The sequence below is a fragment of the Prenolepis imparis genome, unplaced genomic scaffold (assembly GCF_030444845.1).
Source record: "Prenolepis imparis isolate NDT839.2.m4 unplaced genomic scaffold, iyPreImpa1.0 SCAF_3, whole genome shotgun sequence".
Classification (NCBI taxonomy): domain Eukaryota; kingdom Metazoa; phylum Arthropoda; class Insecta; order Hymenoptera; family Formicidae; genus Prenolepis; species Prenolepis imparis.
Genome location: NW_028141161.1, coordinates 907,008 through 915,832, shown reverse-complemented (window position 1 = coordinate 915,832; position 8,825 = coordinate 907,008). Strand labels below are relative to the sequence as shown.

Here is an 8,825-nt window from a genome sequence, read left to right as displayed (position 1 = left end):
GCCGTTCTTGAGCCGTTCTTGAGTCGTTCGTAGTCGTTCTTGACCCGTTCTTAAGCCGTTCGTAGCCGTTCTTGACCCGTTCTTGAGCCGTTCGTAGCCGTTCTTGACCCGTTCTTGAGCCGTTCGTAGTCGTTCTTGATCCGTTCTTGAGCCGTTCGTAGTCGTTCTTGACCCGTTCTTGAGCCGTTCGTAGTCGTTCTTGACTCGTTCTTGAGTCGTTCGTAGCCGTTCTTGACCCGTTCTTGAGCCGTTCGTAGCCGTTCTTGACCCGTTCTTGAGCCGTTCGTAGCCGTTCTTGCGTTGTTTACTACCGTTCTTGACCCATTCAAAAATCGTTCTTGATTCGTTCGCAGCCTTGTTCACAGTCGTTTCTAACCCGTTCGTAGCCGTTCCTGACCCGTTCGCAACCGTTCCTGACCCGTTCGCAGCCGTTCCTGAGTTGATAGTAGCCTTGTATGTAGCCTTTAATGACTTGTTCGTAGCCTCGTTCGCAGCCCTGCTTGAGTTGTTCGTACCCTCGTTCGCAGCTGTTGCTAGGCCGTTCACTACCACTACCACTCATTGTAGTTAGATAGCAGTTCAATAATCCTTCGTAGCCGTTCGATAATTGTTCGTAGCCGTTCGATAACCCTTCGTAGATGTTTGATTACCGTTCGATAGCCGCTCCTAACCCGTTCACTGCTGCTCATTCAGGTCGTTTTTGAGTTAGCATTAGCTGTACGTTGAAGTTCGTTTATCGCAGTCTGTACTGCTCGCACGTCCTTCTCGAACGAAGTCAGCTTCTCATCTGATTCTTTCTGTTGATTCATCAATCTTTTAACGCAGGATTCCACATACAGTTTGTTGACAGCATCAGTTTCAGCTTCAGGTTGCGCTACACGACGAATCTTGCGCGATCTTGCATCATAGTCTGTAGCGACACGACACAGAGCGTTTCCGCGCACATAACTTCTCACCAATCTATCCCAATGATCGCTTGTGCCAGTTGCATCATTTCTCCGTTCGAATAATCCAAATTTGTTGATAGGCATTTTTCGATGCGAATGACGTTGATCGACTGATTAGTTTTGCCGAGACCCCGTTTAATTTATAATAATGCCTGCTTCGCGAAGTTCCTCGATGATCGACAGGATCTCATTGTCGTGAGCGTTGTGGCCAGCTCGGCGCGAAGCATCGAGCAATCGTACCCGATCCACTAGCTCGTTGGGGTCGTCCCAGTGCACGTAATCAATTTTATTGTCGGTTAGCGTCATCGCTTGAGGCATGAATACACCCTTTCCAGATTTTTTCTTTTCAATTGACATCAACGGTGCGATTATTTGTTTGTATTTGTATCCCCTGTTGCTCCGTAATTGACCTTGCGCATCATATTTGCGTTTATGCGCGTTCGTCGCCAATAATATGCTCTTGTATTTTTGCATATCGTCTTCCGTGTAAATAACATCATCGGGAATCCTCTTGAAGACTAGCTCGTATAATCCAGGTGTACCAATGTACTTTACTTTGTCTATAATTATAGAGTCATATTTATCCATGTCGAATTGTTTGTTACCGAGCAACATTCCATCCTTTTCGAAATAGACACCATATACGTGATCAATCTCATTTTTTTATCGCCACCGAGGAGAGCACCCATGTATTTTTGTCCCAGTGGTCCGAAGTGCTCTCGCAACATTTCTTGACCTTCCGACGTTTGTAACGTGTTTCGAACGGATGTTTCAATTGAATTGCTTGTGGTTTCGAAAACATTTTCGTTTGCGAGTGATTCGGGTATTGTAAATGGTAGGATTCTCGTTGTCGCGGACTGTGTAGAGGTGGACGGTGTAGAGCTTATCGGTGGTTCATCCAGTAAAAATCCGTCCGATGTACGTGATGTCGATGAGCGATTTGTGTTTGGTCGTTTTCTCTTTTTCGGTGTCGCATCTTCCTCCTCCTCCTCGTACCGCTTAACAGCGGGTAACGTTTTAATTTTCACGTCAGCTTTACTCTCAGGTTCGTTTTTCACTGCGATCAAACTCGCGTTGTCGACAATCTTTTGTAGTGGTTCGATAATAGGTTTAAAGTGAGTCTTGACTGCAATATCGTCATCGATCTTACCAGTCTTTAAAGCACGATGTTTCTTACGGATCGATTCGCTCGTTTTCACAATTTCCTTCGCAATCTTTTCACGCTCGCGAATGTTATGGTTATCAGCCATGTCTGCAGAGTGTTCGCATTTCACTCTTCTCGACAGAATATCGGCAGCGACTAATCGTTTTGTGGTATCGCAAACTCGTTAAATCCTTTTCTGTATCGCCCGTTTGTAAGCAAGCTGTCCTTGTCTATCACTAGGAATCCATACTTTTGTTGCCAACAAATACGACATAATTTACTGAAATCTTCATACGACATGTCGGTATTCACATGATCGTTGTATACGTGTTTCAAGTTGGTACCGTCCTGTTTAAACAAGATCAGTAAGTTCGCGTTGTCGCATATAAGATGTTTTGGTATTCTCGCGTACGTCTGACAGAGATAGAAGCAATCAACGTTCGAGTGGCGTCCCATTGAAAAGTACTCTCTTATCGTATCTTGCTTGTCACACGCCACGTCATCAAAGATGAAAATCGAGTTTGGACATGCCTCGCTCGGTGGAATGACGTCACTGTTATTGGAGAATGTAAAGTAGCCGATTTCTTCGATCGACGTCAACAAATCCTCTAGATACCGATATTTTGGCTGTTGCAGCGACTTTGAGTACACGTACACGTTTTCGAAGCAAACACCGTGCGGGGTTTCTATCAAACTAATCAAGACGTTAGTTTTACCGCAATTCGAGGGGCCGCATACGATCGCGCGTATAGTAGTCGGCAACATCGTACCATGTCTGCGCATCTCCGCGTTGTCCCCCACCGAGCGTAATCTGTCGTCGCAATTCGTCACGCGTATCGTCAAAGGTTGTCGCACGAATCTCATTTTCCCACTCCCCGATTGAATCGAACGCTTGCCTATTTATAGCTGCGCGGTACCACGAATCGCTCAGTAACGAAAAAATGTTTGTTCTGCTAACAAGTGCCTCCGATATTCACGGTTTAAGCGCCGAACAGCTGCAATTTGTGCCAAAAGCAGTTTTACTGCAATGTGAAAATCACATCCACTACGTGTGGGACAAGCTTCCGGAACACATAAAGGCGGATCCAGAGATTCAGGCCTGTCGCCGCTGTTTCGAACATTACAATCGACCGTGGCAGCGAACGCACATCGACGGTCCAGCGCCGATGATAAAGGATTGCAGCGAATGTCAGCGAAAAAAATAGGTAGAGGACTATTAAATCACGCAATAAACGCACTTCCAATCGAATTCCATATCCCCGGCTATCAGTTTTGTGGTCCGGGCACGCGGCTACAAAAGCGATTAGCCAGAGGTGATCGAGGTATCAACCCATTGGACACGGCGTGCCGTGAACACGATATTGCGTACTCTCGGAGCAACGATCTCATCGAGAGACATGTGGCGGATAAGGTACTCGCCGACAAAGCGCGAACTCGTATCATTGCGAGAGATTCTACTCTCGGTGAAAGAGCCGCCGCCACAGCTGTCTGGGCAGCGATGAAAACCAAGACGAAGCTCGGTATGGGCCTGAAGACGACGACGAAGACAAAGAAAAAGACGACGAAGAAACGGATGCTGCTCTCGTTTTGATATATACCACCGATCGGTAGCGAATCACGCATGAAAACACCTCTAAAGTATGTAATGCGCATACGTTTTGCCAGTTGCAGCAATTGTATACTTCCGGTATCGAAACGCGGTGGCATATTGCCAATTCTACCAATGTTGGGCGCGCTTGGATCCATGATTGGTGGAGCGGCTGGTGTAGCAAAGATGGTGAACGATGGAAAAGCTGCACAACGTCAGTTGCAAGAGATGCTACGTCACAATCGCGCCATGGAAGGTCACGGATTGTATCTCGCTCCATACAAACACGGACGAGGAGTTTCAACGAGAAAAAAGGGAAAAAAAAAAACGTCAAAGAGACGCTAAAAATGCCAAAGGGCGAAACTACTAATATACAATTGCTGCAACTGGCAAAACGTATGCGCATTCCATACTTTAGAGGTGTTTTCATGCGTGATTCGCTACCGATCGGTGGTATATATCAAAACGAGAGCAGCATCATAAATTTGGATAACGCTAAAGGATCGGGTACTCATTGGATGGCGTACGCAAAGAGGGGGAATCGCGCTATATATTTCGACAGTTATGGCAATCTTCGACCACCGAATGAATTGGTGCAATATTTCGGGCGGAACGTGACAAAGATACAGTACAATCACACACCTGTTCAAACTTATGATCAGAGCATCTGTGGACAATTGTGTTTGCAGTTTCTCCGAACGGTCGATACACGTGAATTTAAAGACGGACATTGCATTATTTAACTCAGTATTCGTTAAACAGTTTTACCGATATGTCTATGACATTCACGCTGACTGGAAAGAGTAGCGTCCTCGCGGCAAACTACTTTCCCGCCATAGATTTGAGCGACGATGAATACGAACTCGGTCTAGCGGATTTTGAGACTTATCACACGATATCGAACGTGAATTCCTCGAATAATAAATTTTACTTTGGCAAGGATGACGCGGAAATTACGATTCCCGAGGGATCGTACGAGCTGCAAGCGATACATGAGTTTTTGAAACATGCAATTTCACGAAAACGTCCGCGACACGCTGTTCGTGATGACGATAAAAAACACATTGACAATGGTGATTTTGAAGATGAAGAATACCCGATAGTGCTCCGCGCTAATTACAATACGATGAGGAGCGAGATCAAATGCGCCTACAGAATGAATTTTAACAAGTCTAACAACATTGGATCGCTGCTGGGATTCTCGAACCGTATATTGCAGCCGCGAAAATGGTACGAGTCGGACATGCCGATTAACATTATCAACGTGAACATTATCCGCGTAGAGTGTAATGTGACCGCGGGTGCATACAGCAACGGCAAACTCGTTCATACGATACATGAATTTTCACCGAGGGTACCACCAGGATATAAGATATCGGAAACACCCGCGCAATTACTTGCCGATCATCGCGCGGAGCATTACGGATTTAACGTTACGCGTTGTCGACCAGGACAGACGATTGCTCGATTTTCGAGGAGAAGAGATCACCATTAGATTGCACGTACGACGACGACAGCGATAACGTACGTGTGCGGCGTAGGAGATGCTTGTGTTGAACGGATCGAAAGACACGAGAGATAACACAATCTTTACGGAGCCAGCGACAACAACAACAACGTCGACATTCGCTAATATCCAATCATCCGGTTGCGCCAAGAAAAAGAAACTGAACGCATCAAACGTTGCGTTTTTACAATCTTTGGGATTCGCGGTGCGAAATATCTGAACAATGACCGACATCCTCAACATCGGGGAAGAGCCAATCTTCGACGATCGCATCATCAAAATTGAGACTCACACGTACAACCCGTTCGCCAACACCACGTTCGGACACAGTGATGAGATAAGAATACCCATATAACAACAGGATCTGTATACGTTGCCGTTTGACAGTTTTCCATACATCGAAGGAGAATTAAGGATAAATAGACCAGCCGAAGGATCTGATGTGATACTAGGAAATAATTGCGTCGCATTCATGTTTGATGAGATTCAATATGAACTCGATGGCGTGGAGATTGATCGCAATAGAAACGTGGGAATAACAAGTTTGCTCAAAAACTATGTAACGATATCATCCGATAGAAGCGTGATTATGAGAAACGCCAGTTGGAGTGATCCGACTACTGTGAATGGAAACTTCAATTTTTGCGTGCCGCTCTACATGTTATTGGGATTTTGCGAGGATTACAGACGAGTGGTGATTAACGCTCGTCACGAGTTGATCTTAATACGATCGCGCAACGACAACAATTGTCTGGTTGGAGATTCGACGCTGGAGCCTGTGATCAACATATTCAAGATACAATGGCGAATGCCACATGTGTTGTTGAGCGAGATTAAGAAGCTGTCTATGCTGCGCGCTCTGGAAAGCGGACGCTACCTCAGCATGGGTTTTCGCTCGTGGGATCTGTATGAGTTTCCGCTATTGCAGCGTACAACCAAGCATTCGTGGGCCATTAAAACCGCGACTCAGCTGGAGAAACCACGATACGTTATCTTTGCTCTGCAGACAGGCCGGAAGAATGTCATGTCTGAGGATATGAGTCGATTCGACGATTGTAAATTGACCAACGTGAAACTGTATCTGAACTCGGAATGTTATCCGTACGACGACATGAATCTGGACTTCGATAAAAACAGATGGTCGATTCTGTACGACACGTATGCGCGTTTCTGCAAAAACTATTACGGATACGAGTATCTCGAGCCGAGTCTCACCGTCTCAATGTTTCTACGTAACGGCCCATTCGTAATCATCGATTGTTCTCGACAAAACGAATCGATCAAGAGCGCAACCGTGGATGTGAGATTGGAATTTGAGTGTAAGGAAAACGTGCCGATGAATACTTCTGCATACTGTCTCATCATACATGATCGCGTGATCCAGTACAACCCGTTGACCAACGTTGTGCGCAAAATCACCTAAATGCACCAACAATTTAGAGAGGGGGAAGCATAGCAGAATATAAATCAAAGTGTTATGAGATGGTTGTCATTCTTCTTTTTAAACTGATACATCGAAGAGGAAGATTTCGTCATGTCCGTATCAACGTTTGTGGATCTACAGGGGTTTATCCTCAATAAACAATTCATTGTAAAGGAAGCGGCAATCCTGAGAAGAGGATTTATTTTATCACATTATTTTTTCGCATGTCCTGTACCATGGGATGTGCTCATAAAATCGGAGAGACACCAAGCCTCATGGTTGACTCGAAATCATCATGGATTACGATGGAATGATGGAAACGTTCCATATAGCATGGCTCAGCGTTTGATTACAACAGCTATCGTTGGTGGACCACATGAAGAAGAAGAAGAGTCCATTCTCGTATATGTAAAAGGACTTGAAAAGCGAGAATGGTTAGCCGATATATTGGATGATGCGGGAAACGGTTTCATTATTGAGACCTTGGATGCTGATTACGACGATATCGAGTCTCTAAATAATCTAGATGCTAAAAACACTATGCGATGTGGAAAACATGTTAAGAATTGCGCATTACAAAATGTATTCAAAATATTTAACTGGTGGTCGCAACGCCAGAAAGAATTGCAAGATTTGGAAAAATAAAATATTTAAACATTAATGTGTTTTATCTCTTATTCCCCTTCCCCAATCCTTTCCTCACGAATCGTTTCTAAGAATTCTTTTTATCCGAGCGCCGTTTTCCCATCTCCTAAATTTCATAGCGCCAATAGTATTCTAGAATCTCCCACCACATTTACCCCACTACTTTTAAAAATAAGCGTCATGTACAACACTCGATTAATTTCTTTATACGATCAGTGTCGCGTTAACCGTTCGTACTGGTGGTTTCACTTTAATAACATAGAAAAAAAAAATGTACTCCACCGAAAGAAGCAGCGGCTCCGGCAGACACGTGAATAATTACATACCGAATTGTGATGAAACTCCATCGTTTGAGAACAAATGCGACAAGTAAGTTTAACTTTTTCTATTTTTATGTCTTTATATTTTTTACAAATTGTTTTATTTTTAAACTAATTTCATTTTTACAGCTTTTCATTAAAGCCTCATGCGGTTCGTATACTATGCAAACGATATGCATTGACAACTACGGGATTTAAATTCCTCGAAATTGGTATCAAAGTGGACCGAGTTACGTGGAAATCGCCATAGGAGATCATCGAGGAAAGGAACTGATACTATCTCTCGAAGCGTGGAAGGGACTCTACGAGCAACGTTACAATATTCAGAATCTGCTTCGAAACAACTCTAAAGATGCCTACAGTTTTATAAGCCTTGGACCACTAACAGTGCGAGTTCGTACGATTAACGACGCCAAGTTAATAAGTCTTGAATCTTCAAGTGTATGCATGATGATGATCGAATCGACGTTACACCGTATGTTCGATCTCGATCCATGCATCGATGTAACTTTTGACCGATTGGTTAAAATTACCAATACAGTCGATATCAAGTTTACGCAATTTTCAAATATCGCGTCCACTGTAAAGGATAATAAAGAAGTATTAAATGTAATACACGCTAGCGACACCTTCAACAAGCATCAGCTCATCGATTGTGAGCTGGCAGCTTTAGTTTTTAGTTCATAATATGTAGGAAAAAAATATGTAAGAAAAAAATATGTAAAAGAATAAAAGAGTTTTTAAGTTTAAATTATGATGTAATTTCTTTGCATGCATTTCCAATCTCCATCTTTCTCCCACCCGTAAGCAGTCCCAGCTCTTATACGTATAGCTCCTCAATAATTGCGTGGTCCCCCTTGCGTGGGATGACGTCATGCGGGGAAGGGGGATCGCGAGGCTAGGGACCGAGAGGCTAGGGATCGCGAGGCTAGGGACCGAGAGGCTAGGGACCGAGAGGCTAGGGACCGAGAGGCTAGGGATCGCGAGGCTAGGGACCGAGAGGCTAGGGACCGAGAGGCTAGGGATCGCGAGGCTAGGGACTGCTAGAGAGATAGCGCTTAGGAGAGAAAGAGAGAGCGCGAGGTGAACGCGAGAGAAAGAGAGCGAGAGGCGCACGCGAGAGATGACGCAGTGAGGGAAAAGAACAGGAATTTTTAAAATGAATATATTAATTTAATATCAATTATTTTTAATTATGAATAAATGTGTATTATACATTTGTGTATGTGTTTGTGTGTGTGTGTGTTTAAA

At 44.2% G+C, this 8,825-nt stretch overlaps 1 pseudogene; it reads right to left on the bottom strand.

Moving 5' to 3' along the window:
* Window positions 1-1,082: 1,082 nt before the first annotated feature.
* Window positions 1,083-2,197, bottom strand: LOC145933831 (uncharacterized; annotated as a pseudogene).
* Window positions 2,198-8,825: the final 6,628 nt, after the last annotated feature.